At 48.3% G+C, this 18442-nt stretch overlaps 1 protein-coding gene across 4 annotated transcripts in view; it reads right to left on the minus strand.

Moving 5' to 3' along the window:
- The window catches only part of LOC131398381 (cationic amino acid transporter 4-like), a 110896-nt gene that overhangs the window by 38302 nt on the left and 54152 nt on the right, over nucleotides 1-18442 (minus strand). Inside the window, exon 1 of one of the 4 annotated variants that reach the window (XM_058531883.1) lies at nucleotides 11964-12059. The exons of 2 other annotated variants lie outside the window; for them this stretch is intronic. The gene's annotated coding sequence lies outside the window, so the exon portion shown is untranslated. Of the gene's footprint in view, nucleotides 1-5111; nucleotides 5261-11963; nucleotides 12060-18442 lie in introns of those variants that run through there. One more of the 4 variants, XM_058531886.1, reaches the window with a different exon arrangement.

Genomic DNA, 18442 nt, shown 5'->3' on the forward strand with positions numbered 1-18442 from the left:
ACCAATAAAAGTAGAATAAAGACTGCATGTCTGCATCATATCCAATGCTGATAACTCTGAGGACATGTCCATTTTTATCAAACCAACAATCTTAAATAAGCTCTCATTTACCAAAGATTAATTTTTATCATGTTAACTTGACATTTGTGTTAGTTTCTATTACATTTAGAAATAATTTATGTAAGCATGTACTTTAAGCCAACTGAATAGAGCTCGTTAGAAACTATACCATCCAGAGGTAATATATCACACAGACATATATATAGACACACACAGAGAGACTCTACAGCTATTGTTTTAAAATTACTGCCATGAATCAGGTACAGCAATACAAGGCTCCCTAGGTATTGTCGGGGGAAAGAGGAAGAATCTCCCTCTGCCCTTTCCCTTAAGGTTCTTATGGCTGGCCAAATAATTAACAAGACAGGTTAGCAGGAGAAAATAATACCAAGTTTAATAACATGTATACATGGGAGAAACTCAGAAATGAGCAACTCGTCCCTCTGTCTAAGCTGCTTGCTTAAGTATTGCAGCTAAAGGCGAGGAACGTGTTGGGGGTGGGTAGTGGCCTGGGACTTCAGAGGGCAGGAGGACAATTCTTTTCAGGGTCATCTATAGATAATGAGGTCAGGGAGAGACAAAGTTTTTGATAAAAGAGGCTTGGTGCCTCTCCCATTGTAACATCTATTTTACATTATCTTTATAGCCATCATGATAGAAGATCTGTTCCAGGAATGAGCCACCATGTCAGATTCTTTAGGCAGTTAGTGGGGGAGGTCAAATGTCCCTCAGAGAAAACAATCAAGGTAAAGAGATATATTTCAGGGTGGCCAAATTTTGATCTCCCACAGTATAAATCCAAATTTTAAGGTTTTTACTAATATTTATGGAGAAGACACTCAAGATGCTAGATTTTTGGTGAGGGTGATCTTATGCTGTTTTTCTTTCTGTTTTTTTTTTTCCTTCAGTCTTAGGAATCAGTGATGGGCTGGATATTTCCCAGAAAGTTTGCCAGCTCTTTGAGATAAGGGAAATGGGTGGACCCTGAACTGCCTCTAGAGCTGCATTTACAGTCTTGCAAGGATTTTTTTAAGGACAGTTGTTCTTAATTCCTCAGAAATTGGGTTGTAACTTGAATGACATTATAGGTTGATCTACCTGTCCATCCACATCACAAAGGCACAGAGAAACCATTCAAGTTTTCTACAAGATGGAGTTTCCGGGGCGAATTTGCCTTATCAGTTTCTAACATCCCAAAATCTGTGAGGATTTTGAGAGGAACAGGGGAGGCTTTGGGATTGGAAAAAGGACAAGTGAACTTTGAACTATCTTCTAGAGCCATACCTCTGGCCCTGCAGAGATTTGCAAGACAAAGATGATTGCTTCCAGTTCCCCAAAGAACTGGATTACAGTCTGAATGATAAAAGATGCTGACCCACCCTTTCAGCTACATTTTTCCAATTGCTTCTTTATGTCAGGGACACTTTTAACTTAAGAAGTGAATCAAAATATTTTTACATTCTGAAACTTCAGGACAATGTATCACACCTTTAAAAAGTCTGCAGAAAGTGCTTAATAAAGGCCCTTTTTCCAAGTGCACAATTCCACTGAGACCAATTTACCCTGCGGGGAGTGGAGGTTTTATTAGGATCTATAAGACCACCAGAGGAAGCTGAGACTCCAAATTTGCTTAAGTTCTTAAAACTAGTCATTATGAAAGCTCTCTAGAAAACTGTTCCAATTTAGAAGTTCTTCCAGTTTAAGGATCCATCCTCCAACCACTGAGGAGTAGTATCTCAATAGCAACTCAAACCAATAAGCATTTATGGCTTAACTAGGATGCAAGAGGTGGCTCCAAAAGAGAGTGCAAAAGCAGCAGCCCTCACAAGATTCAGAAAGTTCACTCCCAAAAATAGTCCAAAAAAGCAAAGGCTTCTGCTGCATAGGTGGTAGCGCACTAACAAGCAACAAAGGTTGAGATGACAACGGCTCCCGAATGGACTGGGACCTCTCATGACAAACTCCCCAGAGAGCTGATACAGCTGGACAAAGAGAGCACATCTCAGATGCCCAGTCCACTCGACTGGCCACCAAGATGCACATCAGTACATGCATCCTCCAGATGATGGAGACCAAAGAGGTCACAAAGCCAAGCTCTCAAGACACAGAACAAGACAAAAGAAAAGAATTTCATGTTATATGCACATCAGCAGCTTTAGCTACAGCTTGGGTCTCTTGGAGCCAAACTAATAGCTAGGAGAGAAGTGCCTCAGGGTTGGGGATTGTGTGTTGTTTTACAGAATACCGCATTGCACGGAAATTTTCTTGAGGTTGCTGGGGGGGGGGCTGTCATCATCTACCCCATTCACTGACCAAGTTATCCTATCACAGGAGTCTTCTAGAGGTGGTGGGCACCCTAATGGCTCTTAACTGCTCCACCCATGCCCACAAATTTCGTGGTCTTTTTTGCCTTCCAAGAGGCCCCTTAGCAATAGCTTTCACCTTACGCACATACTTAACCTACAGCAAAGTTTAATGAGGGCACGCCCAGACAAAAGGCTTATGGAGATACTTACATCTTGCCCTATGATTTTTATGACAAATGACACAAAAGACAGAGACAGGGAAAAATCGTGACCATCTCTGGGAGGATAAGGATCAATAAACCAATGAGTATTCAAACCTAATTTCTCAAGGTCGCTGAATGACCCATCATCTGGCCATTTTCTCCAGAGTTTAAAGAGTATTGCAGCCATGCGGTGTTATAAAAGAATATCACCTTTTCCTGTTTCATAGGCTCATAGCTAAAAGTCACCCAGTTTAGGAGAATGCAGCCTAATGGGCTACAGGTGGGGATTGGATTAGCATTTCCCATGGTTTCATAATTTAGAGACAGCCGGTCAAAAGTATATTTATGCTACAGCGAGAACCAGATGGTGAAAATTTGGGAGTCCCTGAAACTAAGACCCTCACAATGAAGGCCAAACCAAGGCTTCCTTCTAATGGCAAATGTAACTGCCCTGACGTTGATGGCAGTTTGGTAGGACCCTTAGCCACAAAATGGAGTACAACCATATTTTTGCTGAACTGTAATTTGGGACCTCCAACCTGATGGTTATTAAGCCAAGCCCTAAGGACACCAAACAAGCTTGGTAGGATTCTGCAGTTCTTTGTAAACATTTATAGCTTCTGGAAACTTCAGGTGTCAGAAGGTGGCGAGCTCAACTCTTTGAAGAAATTTCTCTATTACCTGGCTCTTAAAAACGAGCCCCAAAGTGGCCACTGTAATTTTAAATTATTCCAAGTTATGTTGCCAGCTGTTTACAGTTATCCCCATTTTAGGGAGCTTTTTCCAAAGTGGCTGGAATAGTCAAAGTAATTTCTAAAGAGTGTTTGTTACGATCACCAAGAAACTCTGTCCCCAAACAGTCAACCCAATTCAGACAAACACAGAATACAATTCTACATATAACACAGACCAGAATACTAGCTAGTTTTCCAGGAGTAGCTCAGAACCAGTGCCAGGAGCTACTCAAAACCAGACTGCCAGGGGCAGCTCACAACCAGAGCCAGGAGTTGCCCAGATCCAGAAGCAACGCCATTAGCAAGCCTTTTATCCTGCCTCTAATTACCTTGGGTGGTTCAGGCCCAAGGTTCAGGTCTCAGCCCACCCGGATTCCCCAGAATACAAGCCAAACTTACATTTCCAGGAAATCAACCCTTTGTCGCTTTCTTAAAGATCTTCACCCAGAGCCCAGAGACATCTTGATCCAGAAGCTGTTTCTTCTCCCAAAGGGAAAAAAAACACCTTGGGGCCTGGAGCACCAAAGCAGGGAACAGAAATCCCATCAGTCGAGCCTCTAGACAAAATTGTCTAGGCAGCCACTTAGGGTCGACAAAAAGACCCCACAACCTGCTGGGGTTCCAGAGCATCGGGCGGGCAGTCACAGGACCTTGTCCCTTTATGGTCACCAGTTGTTTTTTTTTTTTTGGTTTTTTGTGAGGAAGATCAGCCTTGAGCTAACATCTGATGCCAATCCTCCTCGTTTTTCTGAGGAACCCTGGCCCTGAGCTAACATCCGTGCCCATCTTCCTTTACTTTATATGGGATGCCGCCACAGCATGGCTCGACAAGCAGTGCCTTGGTGTACGCCCGGGATCCGAACCGGCGAACCCCGGGCCGCCGCAGCAGAGCGCGCGCACTTAACCGCTTGCACCACTGGGCCGGCCCTCTTGGTCGCCGGTTGTTACTGCACAAAATTGGGTTCTCTTGCCTGATGTGCATAAACAGCCAATTAATTATGGCATCAGCCTTTGAGAGAGAAATCAACTTTATTTTTACAACAGTGATCTGCAGAGAGACTGCGGGGGTGTGCCTTCAGATCTGTCTCCCTGATACAGGATTTGGGGAGAAATTTAAAAGGTTAAGAAGAACACGGTGGCACACGGAAATGCTTGGTGGGACAGGTTTTAATTGCTAGGCTTCAGGCATTGATGGTAAGGCTTTAAACATTTATTATGAGGTTCTAAACTTTTATGATAGGGCTCTAAACACTTATGACGAGTTGGGGAAGGCATTTTAACATAGAACCTTCTGGAATGTGGGACCCTTCGCATCTGATAAGAGTCGGACTTTCAAGTTCCAGTCATGTCCAGGTCCTCTGGGTTCCGCGGGAGAATCTTTGGTTCCTCAGTCATTTCAGGTCAAGATTTCTTCTTCTGCACATGCTCTGACTATGAGACTTTGCACATTTTCTGAAAGGCAATTATTAATCACTTTGTTGATAAGAGACGGGGTCAGTGGAACTGGTCCTGGAAGGCCTGCAGTTATATAAATTAAAATGAAACTATGTACCTGGAGAGAAAGAAGCAAATTAGGGATAACGTAAAAGGTTACAACCCAGTATCTGAGGCAATGAGAGCAAGTATCCTTGTCCCATAAATCTTTATAAAACTGAAAATGCAGCTCTACAGGCAGTTCAGATTCCACCCCTTCCCTTTCACCAATCCTAAAAGCTCCCCTGACTCAAAGCCTGGTAACCTCTCCAGGAACTCTTATTTAGACCATCCCCAACTCCTAAGACTGAAGGAAAATTTTAAATCACAATTACCCGAAACTCCTAGGAAAAAACTTGCATTCTTCTCTCTCTGTTGTTTGAAGTTGTAAATTTGTCCATATCTTTAGAATGAATGTAAACACTCCAGGAGATAACAGCCCACAGTCACCTGAGACTAAGCCTGGTAGCTCAATCTGTAAAGCCTGAGGTTAAAGAAAAAAAGGTTGGGGGAGGAGTTTCCTTTTAAATACAAGCTGCTAGAGGGACTCTCTCCCCCAAATCTAATTCATCGCCTCCTTATCTACAGCAAAGATAAATCTTAAAGTCTTCTCTCCAAATATTGACAACAACAAAAAAAACTGTTAAGCAGGTAACCTTGTTCTATCTGCTAGAGACACTATTTATAAAATACTGAGTTTTGTATTGTACCTGATTCATGGCTAAAATTTTTAAAATGAAAGCTATAAGATCTCTGTGTCAGTCTATATATATGTATATACATTATACGTCTGATATTTTTCTATCTCCAGATGGTATTAACAAAATTAACCTCTAAAAAGAGTTCTATTTAATGAACTTAAGTAAAGGCTTATATAAATGATTTCTAAATATAATAGAAACTAACCCAAATGTTTTCCAAGTTAACATGATATAAAATAATTTGGGGTCAATAAAATCTTAAGTTTGCTGGTTTGATGAAAGGCATGTCTTCAGAGTTATCAGTACTGGAGATAATGGAAGCATACAACTTTTATTCTGTCTGGGTTATTAATCAGATAATCTCATGTTATCACTGTTATAAGATTGGTCAGCAACAAAAAACTAACTTAAATGATAGCTAACTACTTTAATGTCTCATAAAATTTTCATGAATCATCTGTGATTGTCAACAATAAATGAATTATATAGATGTTAATAAAATAAGGAATTTTAAGTGCAATTATTATGTTTTCTGGTATGTGTACTTTAAAATAGCTTCCCCAGGGCTGGCCTGGTGGTGCAAGCGGTAAGTGTGCATGCTCCGCTGCGGCAGCCCGGGGTTTGCCGGTTCAGATCACAGGCGCACACTGACGCACCGCTTGGAAAGCCATGCTGTGGCGGCGTCCCATATCAAGTGGAGGAAGATGGGCACGGATGTTAGCCCAGGGCCAGTCTTCCTCAGCAAAAAGAGGAGGATTGGCAGATGTTAGCTCAGGGCTGGTCTTCCTCACAAAAAAATAAATAAATAAATAAAATAAAATAGCTTCCCCAAATCTTTTGGTAACTTGAAATATTAGACTTTTGCTAAATGAAAGTAAATGATGGAAAATTCACTGAATATCTAGAAAAGATAAAACAGATCTCCAGATAAGATAAAACAGGAAAATGTTAATTACTGAACAAGAGTTTCTCTACTTTTGGCTTTTTCTTACAGAAAAACTAAAAGATGTTTGGGTCTATTAGTCAACATGTCTTGTGCCACATTAAAAAACTTATGCTAGGGGCTGGCCCCGTGGCTTAGCGGTTAAGTGTGTGCGCTCAGCTGCTGGCGGCCTGGGTTCGGATCCCGGGCGCGCACGGATGCACTGCTTATCCGGCCATGCTGAGGCCACGTCCCACATACAGCAACTAGAAGGATGTGCAGCTATGACATACAACTATCTACTGGGGCTTTGGGGGGAAAATAAATAAATAAATAAAATCTTTAAAAAAAAAAAAAATTTATGCTATGAGAAATGTATGTTTTTAGTAAAAGAAGGTATAAGAAATCGAGATAATTTTGCTAAGAAAATAAATTTGTCCTAAAGTAAAACGGGTTTTGGGAAGGAAGAAAGGACAAATTCTGAATCTAAAGGAGAAAGTTTATGGAAGAGGAACCCTGAGAAAAGAGTGTTGTGCATGGGTGAGCTGGCTAAGATTGGAATGAATTTAAGTAACTGAGTTTTTTTGTTTTTTTGTGAGGAGATCGGCCCTGAGCTAACATCTGCCAATCCTCCTCTTTTTGCTGAAGAAGACTGGCCGCGGGCTAACATCCATGCCTATCTTCCTCCACTTGATATGGGATGCTGCCACAGCATGGCTTGCCAAGCGGTGCGTCAGTGCACACCCGGGATCCGAACCGGCAAACCCTGGGCCGCAGCAGCAGAGTGTCCGCACTTAACCACTTGCGCCACTGGGCCGGCCCCAAGTAACCGAGTTTTAATATGAAAAATAAGCTGGCGCAAAATTAGAATTTTGTTTTCTCTCTGTTTGTTATAAGGACAAGATTTCTTTGACTTTTAATCTACTCCTGATAAAGATTATGAAAAGTTTTTCTTTACCTTTGAGTAATCTTCCTAAAAGGCAGGGATGTTGTTTTATCAAAATAATTTCCGGCGCTTTATGTTAAACACTGAGTCTTTCCTATTACACAGAGCTAAGGTTTTGCAGCTATGTAACCTTTTGTATCTGTCTTTGAAATCTCTTTGTCACCTTGGTTAAACAGATAATTAAATATTAAGTTTCATAGTGATCTGTGATCCTATTTAGGCAAGTATTTTAAGACCTTCTTTGATATTTCTGACAAACTTCCCCAAATCAGATTCTAAATGAAGTCTTTGTTGACCTCTAGCTAACATTTTTTTCAGAGGATCCTTGAAACATCTCAAAAGATTGGTTTTCTTCTTTTATAAGGAGAGATATTAAACTAATTAGGCTTATCTGATATGTTAAATTACATGGGAAGCACTGTCAAATAAGAAATATCACTAGACTTTCCTTACATTATGTCTCTACAAGTATATGTTATAAGAATTCCATGGGCCAGTCCCATGGCGTAGTAGTTAAGTGCGCGCGCTCCGCTGCTGGTGGCCCGGAGGTGGCTGGTGGTTCGGATCCCAGGCGTGCACCGATGCACCGCTTGTCAAGCCATGCTGTGGCGGCGTCCCATATAAAGTGGGGGAAGATGGGCACAGATGTTAGTCCAGGGCCAGTCTTCCTCAGCAAAAAGAGGAAGACTGGCATGGATGTCAGCTCAGGGCTGATCTTCCTCACAAAAAATTTTTAAAAAATAAAAGAGTTCCAGAAATTATGTGAAATTCCCGCAAGTCTAAGATGTCCTGGTATAAAACGTTGTCTGTCATCAAAACTAAGGCTCACACTGAATATCAGGAAAGTGCCTTATCTGATTTTTATGTAAAGGCAGCAACAGAATCTATAAATATTGGCAAAATGTGGATGAGGTCCATTCGGCCTCTGCAAAGAAGAGTCCCTTATTACCAGACTTTTGCCAAACTGATGTCCTTATAACATGCCAACAGCCTGCTCCTGAAGCAGAGAAATTAAGGTGGGGAAACAAGGCTGTAAATTCAACCAACAGTCAGGGCTATGGGAAATGCAAGACGGCCGCTGGGCTCTTCCCGACTCTGTGGCAAATCTTATTTTTCAGTTTTTACATTCTTTCACCCACTATAGGAAAGACTATTTCTGTCCCCAGAGGCCTCAGAACTCCTCCCCCTGGATCCTTTCAGCACCTGCAGCTGGACTTCATTCACCTGCCACTTCCTACGGCTCATCAATATGTTCTCGTTATTGCCTGTGTTTTCTGGATGGGTTAAAGCCTTTCCCTTGTCACAAAGCTGATGCCCTCCCAATGGAAAGGCACCCATTTCACTGGGAAAATCATACAAACATTAAGAAAAATGTTGTGAACTTCTTAGGATTATCACTGTCCTATCACCCTCAGTCATCAGGCAAAGTCAAGAAAACTAATGGAAAAACTAGATTCAAGCTGAAGAAATACTAAATAACATAAACCTACATGAGCTGAGAAAGATGCTCTAATGCTTTCTTTTCCAGATTTAAAGAAATGTTTTCTCTTTATCTATCAACTATTTGGTAAGACTTAACTATGTGAACAAAGATGAAATATTGACTTTTTCTCCCTACCTGATCCCTCCAGAATTCAGAAACTCTCAGGGAGTATTCTTATTTTCACTTGTATAAATAATAAGGCCAAGTTTTTAATATATACAAATTAGTTTTGCTGTGATTATCTTTGGGGAAAAAATGAGGGTACTTATAGAGAGAAAAATGATGTTTGCACCTTTGCACATTGTAGATTCTAGTCCTGTTAACTATCTTCGAGGTTTGTTATATACTGTGGACTGGACTCTTCCGGCCTAAGGTATTGCCTTCAGTCTTGCTGACTGCTCACAGTGCCCTCTTTGAAAAACATGAACTGACTCCACATGAGACCGTCACCAGCACATCAGTGTCTCTTGGTTCACAACCTTCTGTTGTTCCTCTGTTGTCTTATGTGAGTCTGACCAGCTACTGTAAGTCTCTACTGTCTATTGCTCAAGCCCATCATCAGCAGGTTAAAGACAGTCTCCCGGATTCAAATTTAAAGGATCCTGTTGGTCACAGTCCAGAGCCTGGTATCAGGTATTTTGGAACCATCATAAGAGGAAGACAGGCCTTGAACCCCATTGGTAGGGACCTTACCAAGTGCTCCTGACAACTGACACTGCTACAGAGCTAGAAAGTGTCCTATGTGTCCCCTTTTGGATACACCTTTGTGTGTGATTACTATGGGGAACCATGGGCTTATGAATGTGTAGACAGCTGGCATATGGCAGGACAATGCCTTTTAGGACACCATAGTATTCCATTTCAAGTCCTTGTTAAAGAAGAAACCCAACCACCATCTCATAGGTCTAGGCAAGACTTGAAGACCTCCTTTTTATACCCCATCTACTCTCCATTACCACTGGATTGACATTGTCCATGATAAGCTGTTGATAAAAAATGTATCCCTAACCATACCTACAGTGGCAAATTCTACCACTCAAGCCTTAGCTCAACAACAACAATCCCTGATTCCCTAGCGAGGGTTCTATTAGATAATCGAATGCACTCCATTATCTCCTTGCAGAACAGGGTGGCCTCTGTATCACAGCCAACACCTCCTGCTGTACCTGCATCAACTGTTCTGGTGAAGTTGAATTAGAACTTGGAAAAATTATAAAAGCAGCACAAGATGACTGGGGTCTAATGTCTTTCAGTGACACCCTCTGGTGCTTATCAATGTTTTCAGCTGGCTTCCTTCAGGTATAGGTTCATGGATGAGATCCGGACTTGAAATATTGTTTATGATTATTATTGGAATTTTGCTGTGTGTACTTGTAATTAAGCTTCTTATGCTACTACTCACTCAGGTCTGCTCTAGAACTTCTACAAACACCAAGATTATGGTCGCTCAATGTATTGAAATGATAGATAAGGCTTATTCAGCTGAACTTTCAGGTAACCAGATGAAATTCCCAGGCAAGGAAACTGCCTAAGATTTATTACCTGACCACCTCCCTGTTGCTCAAATATGGCCTAACTCTTCCGACACTGACGCCTTGGAATAGACGTTGGGAAAAAAATATTAATTTCCTCCTGATGTGGGACATGACTCTCTGAGACAGGCCCATCCCAGTGATGTGGGATTAAACAAATCTATGGTTGATCAATGATGCTTTCAGAGAAAGATCTCGATCAAAAGGGGAAAACATGAAATGTGAAATAAAATGGAGTCACTTATGTCTAAGGGCTTTAAAATGGAGCTGGGAAGCCATGAAGGAAATGTGTCTTATGCACGTCCTCATGGAGCAGAACGTGAACCTTTTTTGGTTTCATGGGTGAGCAAGAGTGGCCCTGAGCTGAAACCTGCGCCCATCTTCCTCTATTTTTTGCATGTGGGATGCCACCACAGCATGGCTTGATGAGTGGCGTAGGTCTGTGCTTACGATCCAAACCCACAAACCCAGACTGCTGAAGCCCAGCGTGCTGAACTTAACCAGCACACCACCAGGCTGGCCCAGAACATGCACTTTTGAACTGAGTAACTTTTGAACTGCAAGAAACCTGCAGCTCCTCACAGTGAGGGACTGTTGCCTCCCTCTAGCTAGCCTTAGCAATTACTTTTAGCCAAGATTAGCATTCTGCCTGAAAATCAAATTAACATTCTATGTAATGCAAACTTCCCTTCTGTGCCTTTAAAGCCTCCGATTTTTACTCCCTAGCAGGACGCTGTTTGGGTTTCTACCTGAATCTGTGCTCCCTGAACTGCAATTCTTTGATCCCAAAATAAACACCTCTCTGCCTCTCACTTGCGCTCTTATTTTAGGTTCATCAGGCCAGTGGTCTGTGTCTGACTGCTGCCCAGCACTTGGATTTCTGTTTTGACTCGAGCCAGAATATCAGCAAAAGTTGCAAAGCGAATATGCTCCTGACTTTTTCGATTTGCTCTGTCTTCTAGGCTAGCCTGAAAGCTGACTCTATAAAGAAGCCCTTTGCACAGCGCTGCAAGACTTCGTTCAAGTCCTTGAGGATTTTCCAGCAAAGACAGAGCTCTGTTAGCGTCTCTGGGGGGCGTGTCTCATACACTCCTTGAAAAACCTTATTACTGATTCCCACCTCTGAGCCCTGCCCTACACAGAGGCCTGACCCGTACTGTGACTATCACATTTGGAGACACATTGAATCATGTGAACATGCAGGCCAGGATCACGCCAAGGCCTCCCTCCGGCTGCTCCGGAGCCGAGCAGCCCCCACTGGGGCTCACAAGCGGCCTGGGAAGGGAGCCTCGGGGCCCCGTCCTACGGATGAGGAAATTGAGGCTCGGAGAACTCGAGCCCCACTGGGAGGAGGGCTCGGCCGGGACCCACAACGCTGGGCGACCCGAGGCTCAGCTTTCACCCCGAGCTCCCTTCCGCCGGCCCGTTCACGAGCGTTAACCGAGCACACGGGGCGGGCGTGAGAGGCGGCAGGAGGGCGCGGCCGGCCCCGGGTTCCCGCCGGCCCGGCCCGGGGCTCGCGGAGGAACCAGACGGCTTCGGCGGAGGTTCCGGGAAGCCGCCAAGACGCGAGGCGGTCCCGCGCGCGGCTCCCGCCACTCACCTTTGCGGTACACAGCGTCTCTCACCTCAGGGACGGAGACCATCATTCAAGTACCGGGCACTGAAATGTCCTCATCAAGGTGCGCGAGGCGTCACGCCCCTGCAATCATTGGGGTCGGCTACCTCAAAAAGTGCGTGACACACACACACACACACACACACACACACACACACACACACACACACACACACACACACACACACACACACACACACACACACACACACACACACACACACACACACACACACACAGTGCATGCACAAAACCCAGGCCTTCCGGGTTTATGGACACCCCCTCTGAATACGCGTGCGCAGTGGGGACAGCTCCGCCCCTTAAGCCTGAGCTCACGCAGTGTATCCAAGGCAACTGAGTGCGCGCGCGCATAAGGAGAGGCCAGTTATTCCGGCCCTAGAAGCGCGCCCCCGAGTGGGGATCCGGCGCCGAACAATGACACTGAGTGTATTGACGGCCTTTCCTCCATCAGGCATTTATTGAGTGCCCACTGTGTGCCAGGCACTGCGCTGGGTGCTGCTACCTAAGCGAGAACGATCGATGCAGCTGAGCAGGGAAGCCTTAATCGCCGATGAGCGGGTCTCTGCGGTCGACCACGTTTTCCCCACATCTAACACACCACCCGACACGTACATGTCCCGCGCCTACATGTCTGCAGACCGAACGGCCCCTGGCTGCCCTAGACGCTCAGGGTGCAAAGGCCTGAGTGGCAGAGCGCTGGGCTTAGGTGTGAGGGGCCTCCTCACTCTCGAGGGTCATGACTGGGGGATGAACAGGTGCTGGTGATGAGGTGTCACGTTGGAGCTCCAACTGCATCCTCCCCCTGTGTCACTTCTGCTCCCAGTGGCTATCAGAAACCCTCTGACATGCAGCCGAACCTCCTGGTCTGGCTCCCGGGCCAGAAGCACCAGGGCTCTCACAGACACCCCAAGACGGGACTGACGTTTGGGTGGGGGGCAGCCCAGGACCCTGTGGATGGGAGTGCCAGGGCCCTGGGTACCTGCGTCCCCTGTCCTGTGAGGCCTCGGGCACTCGAGCGCAGGCCTCCTCACTGACCCACGCTCTGTCGGCTCTCTCTCTGTCTCTCTCTGACCTCCAGAGGCCTCCTTTCTCTCTGCCATGAACTGTAGTCCCCCTGCAAGACCCTCCTTTTCCTGGGCCCTGCGGCCTGCAGCCTCTCCTGTTCTGCTCCAAGGCCCAGCTACCACACACTTAGCTCTCTCTCCTTGGCCCCCCGGTGCCCTCTGGTTCTCTTGCTGCCGGTTCTCTCCTTTTACAGGTTGTGTTTACTGGTTTATCTCTGGGGGTTGGTGCACTCTCTTGTTTCCATGGAAACTGCCGTGGCCCCCAGAAAGGCAGAGCAGCTTCGAGCTGCACAGGCAGGACCCTGCAGGCCATCCTTGCCACACAGCTTAGAGACCAAGGACAGGATTTCACAGCTCACTTTATTGAAGACAACTGACAGTACTTCTAGAATGGGACCAACACCCCCGCCCCCCAGAGGCTAACTCTGCTGGGTGAGACTTGCACTCTGTAGAGGTGCCCCCACCCCAGAGGAGGACAACAGACCAAGGGGCAGGGAAGGGGCAATGTGGTGCGCTGCGGAGAGCAAAGCCCTGGGTGTAGGAGACACCTTGGCCTCTTAGATGCTGTCAGCCACCTGGATGGGCAGCCTGGAGGATAGACTGTGACTCCTCTTTTCTTCCTGGTTCCTAGGCGGTACCTTCCAGGAGTTGCCATGGGTGTGTGAGGGAGGGCCTGAGATCCCACAGGTGCTCTGGCTTTGCCCTCCTTCATGCCCCTCCCCACATCGCCCACCAGGAAGTTCCAGGTGCCACCTGGAGCAGGGGCCAGGGAGGAGTGGGGAAGGGCTGAGGGGCCGGTCAGGGGAAGGGTGGGTGGATTAGAGGCTGGACTGAGGAATCGATGGGTGAGTTTCCAGAGGGAGAGAGAAATAGGGAACAGAGCCCTCCTCACTCGAGGGGGTGTTGGGTCCCACTCACTCAGGACTCTGGGTGCCAGGCCGGCTCCAGTGCTGAGGGCCCAGTGGGACTGCAAGAGGGACATGCTCTTGGTCCAGGGAGGGAGATGGCTAAAGATAAAGCGACAGTAACAGGGACGGGGGGGGGAGGCCGGTGCAGCTGGTCTCACTGGAGCAGTAAGGGTTCAACAGGCGGGGGGACCAGCTGCAGTCTCCTTGCCCTGCAGCCCTGCAGGTGGGGTGGTGGGGAGGGGCTGAGAGAGGAAGGGCAGGTGGGAGGCAGATGCTGAGCCTGGATCCAGGCCACTGGTGGGAGCTGGGCCTGAGCTGGGGGTGTGGGGAGAGAGAGAGCGGGGAGTCAGGAGGTGTGCCGTGGGAATGGCGCTGGGAGCACTGGCATAGAGGGGGTAGGAGGATCCGAGGGGGCTCTGAGGGAGGTGGGGAGGAAGCCCCAAGCCCAGGGACAGGAGTGGAGCGCTGGGCTCCACAGGGTCGTTCTCCCCTCGAGTGCTCAGGCCTTGGGTCCTGCTGGGCTGGGCGGCCAGCAGCCAGGAGACCAGGACACGGAGGCCCTGGGGAGATGCCTGGTGGGGTAGAGGGCAGCCTGGGAGGGGTTTGATGGGGAGGAGTGGGAGAGGGGAGCAGGTAGATAAGGGGCCATGCCAGGAATGTGCTATGGCCGAGAGGCAGAGGCCACCAGACAAGACAGCTCTCTGAGGCCACATGTCACAGCATCTGTTCACATAGACCTTCCGGCCACCTCGTTAACGGCAGGATCTGGGGTGGAGAAAATAAAGAGCTGTCAGAGTGACCCCACTGTGGGGCCCGTGGTGGCCCATGAGGACGACGGGGGTCTGGGGCTGTGGGCACTCACTGGCCTTAAGTTTCCCACAGAATCGGGGTGTGCAGTTGCTCCAGGCCATGGGCTGGACGCCACTCAGGGGCTTGACTCTGTCTGGGTTCCTGACCCTGGCCATCGAGGTGGCCTGTGGGGACTGTCACCGTCAAGCTCACTCATTTCTGCCTTTCCCAGCAGAAAAGGGGAAACAGAAGACCCCGAAAGCACAGGGGGGTAATGCTTGCCATGGTGAGGATGGGGGTCACTGAGGAGAAGTTAAATGCAGTGGAGTGCTCTCTGTTGAAGTTTAGGGAAACTGGACGTTTTAAAAAGACGTCTGTCAGGACGTGTGAGATGAACTTGGTGAGCGGAAGCCGTGAGCCTCACGGGGAGCTGCGCCGTCCAGTGAGGGAGCCACAGGCCCCGGGGCTGGTGCGGGTGAGACGCGCTGGGAGTGTAGGTGCAGAGCGCATGCCCGGATGCTGGAGGATCAGCACAGAGGGAGTGGACCACCTCACGAATAACTTTCATATTGACTCCATGCTGAAATGATCATATATTGGATATTTGGGGTTAATTAAAACAAGTAATTTAAATTAATTTCCTGTTTCTTTTTTCTTTTTAAAGTAAAGGGTACTAGAATAGAGTACTAAAAGTATTTTAAGAAGTACTGGATTTTTACTTTTTAAAGTACTAAATTTTCTAATGGCTACTAGAAAAGTTAAAATTACACATGTGCCTCGCATCACATGGCTATTGGACAGTGCTGCTCCAGAACATTCACAATCACAGCTGTGTGTTCGCGTGCAGGGCGGGGTCACTGCGCACGTCCACATGGGAGAGCACCTTCCCAAGAAGCAGAGGCTCAGTTCAGGGTTAAAAGTGCACGTGTGCATGTCCATGGTGCACGTCAGTCTCTGTCGTCGTGTCTGTAATGTGTTCTGGAAGCACTGATTAAACCCCTACTGTGAGCCCGGCCAGAGAGGCCAGCAGTGCTGGCTGGTGGGTGCAGACCTTCTGGTGGGCTCTCAGCCAGGCAATGTACTGCCCTGGCCACCACCTTGCCCGCTGGCCTTGAAGACCTCGGGGTGGCCCGCTGTGCTGCCTCCCCCTGCTGCAGTGGCTCCCGCAGCGGGGCTGTTGTCTTTTCTTTCCTCTCCTCCTTTCACAACCCTCCTCCCACCAGTCCTCCTGTTCTTTTCCTTCCTCACACAACGTGCATTCACTACGCTCACGGCCAGTCACTACTATTCTCCCTCGTTGGCCCCACTGGCTCATTTCCCCACGAGGGGGCGCTCCCAGCACGAAGTAGCGAGACCGCTTTGGGGGACAGGCAGGAAGGGATGGGAGCAGCAGTTCCCAGTGGGCTTTTTACAGATCATCGTTGTCAAGCAGCTCTGCCAGGAGAGCTGGCAGGGGATGGTGAGTGGGGATCACGGGGGCCACACCACAGAGAAATGGCAGAGTGGGTCCCACTGGGTCTGGCCAGCCCCTCAGCTTCAGGGGCTCCCTGCATCACGGGTGCTGACAGGCTGGTGCGTTTTAGGGTTTGCTTCATTACCGTGTCACAGAGCACTGAGCGGCCACAGCTGGTTTGGGGGAGAGGCACCAACGTTGAAGACACTAAGCCAGAGTGTTTCTAACATTCAGTGATCGCTGTCTGTCTTTGATGCCTAAGAGGGCCCCTCAGGAACTGGGCCTGGGAGCACGACCCCACTACGCCCCACCCCAGCCTGCAGTCACCCTTGGCTCAGCCCCACCCTCCATTCCCTCTCACCCTAATAACCCCTCCATGAGGAAACTGAAGGGCTCCAAGAATTGCCCAGAGCGGGATGATGGCCTGCTTTCCTCGTTAGATGGTTTCTCAGTGCCTTCTGTGGCTCAGTTACATTGGTTTCTGATGTCCAGGGTTTATGGGCCTTGTCAGATTTAAAGGTGAACGTTATTTGCTCTTTTCTTCTTTCCTCTCATCCTTGAGTTTCCAGAAGGGCCAGGTCATTATACTGAGGGGGAGAGGAAGCTCACCTGTGTGGCAGGCTGAAGAAAAGCTGGCTTCAAAGTCAGGCCCATGTCTGAGAGCTGCCACTTGCTGAGGATGAGCTGTGCCTGAGCTGTACTTCCAAGTCCTTCAGGAAATGCCCTTCGTGGAGAGTGCGTGGGGCCCTAGGCTCCCAGGGTTAGGCCAGAGGCTACAGAAGACCTACCTCTGCCTGGGCTGAGGCTGGGCTGTGGCTACAGGGGGGCGCTAACATGTTGGGAGACACTGCAGGGTGGTGGGGCTCATGCTCTCCTGGGAGACAGGATCCTTGCAGTGGGGACCAGAATATTGGCATTTGTACCAAAGGAAATGGGGGGTGACGGTTCTCTCTGTGTCTGTCTTTGTGAGTCACTGGTAGGCTGCGTTGGCCCAGCTTCACCCCACCACACGCTCCTGTCAGTTCCCCCTCGGCTCTGGGTTACCTGTTATTACATCTTTGTCACATCAAGTGTACACGAGACTTGATTGTGAAGCCCAGGGAGGCGAGGCTGGGAAAACCCGACCCCTCATATTTCCAAGCGTGGCACCACTGTAACCCTCCCCACCCACCAGGCAACAAAGAACACTGCTCTCTGAGGAAGAACTTTCCAGAAATTCTCCTAAGAGGGGCCGTCCCATCCCTGCAGGAATCCCAGGGAGAATTCAGTTGTCAGTATTAGCCTGAACGTGAGTCTGATGCCCTTCTGGAGGAGCCAGGGTCTGCAGTCTCAAATGCAGACACCTCCACTTGCTCAAGGTGACAAATGGTGACACAGAAGTGACCTAACAGGCTCCTAAGACACTTCCTTGTGTCTTTTCTACAGAACTCACAATTCCCCGTTGCAGCCTATTTGACTAAGAACCGGGATGGAGGCTGCGGTTCAGCCAGGGCACACCTGCCCTGGTCAGAGCCTGCAGGGGAGACCCTGCTAGGCCGGAGCAGAGGAGAGCCCTGGCTGGGACAGGCCCAATGGGGAGGGACTGTGACCCAGTGGACGAGCCTGTTCCTGGGGACGTTTTGTCCCCATGGGGTCCTCTCACTCTCGCTGATGCTGTCAACCCCCTGAGCCCGGGGCAGCTACTCCTTTAATGGAGCTCTGGCCCAGGCGTGGCTGCAGAGCTTCCTGGCTGTCTTCACAAAGAGAATCAAGTAAGCAAAGGACACATCAAGGTGTAGCTGAACCCATAGGCTCTATATGTGGAGCCTCCGTCTGTGTGACTCCCATGGTCAGGGCGAGGCTCAAGCGGTCGAGCCACGGCAGAGCCCAGTCACGGGCCCTGCCAGGGAGTGACCCTGGAAGCAGGAGGCTCGACCACGGAATGTATTCAGGATCCTGAGGGAGGGCAGGAAACATGTGAGAAAGAGCTCTCCAGATCCAGATCCAAAAGCCTGACTTCAGTACTTGATGACTGACGTGCTTCCTGATTGGTTCAGGTGTGGGCGATCTGGAGCGGAGGGGAGGGCCTGTGGGGGGAGACCAGCGGCCCTGCAGGGAGCCCTCCTGTGCTGCTGGTGGTCAGGGCTGACCACGTATGCTTTCCAGGGAGGGAGTCACCAGGCTGAGCTCCCCTTCCCCTAAACTGACCACCAGAACTTCGTCCCCCATCGCTCCTGGCATTGCCTCCGT

This window comes from Diceros bicornis, chromosome 35, assembly GCF_020826845.1.
Source record: "Diceros bicornis minor isolate mBicDic1 chromosome 35, mDicBic1.mat.cur, whole genome shotgun sequence".
Lineage (NCBI taxonomy): Eukaryota > Metazoa > Chordata > Mammalia > Perissodactyla > Rhinocerotidae > Diceros > Diceros bicornis.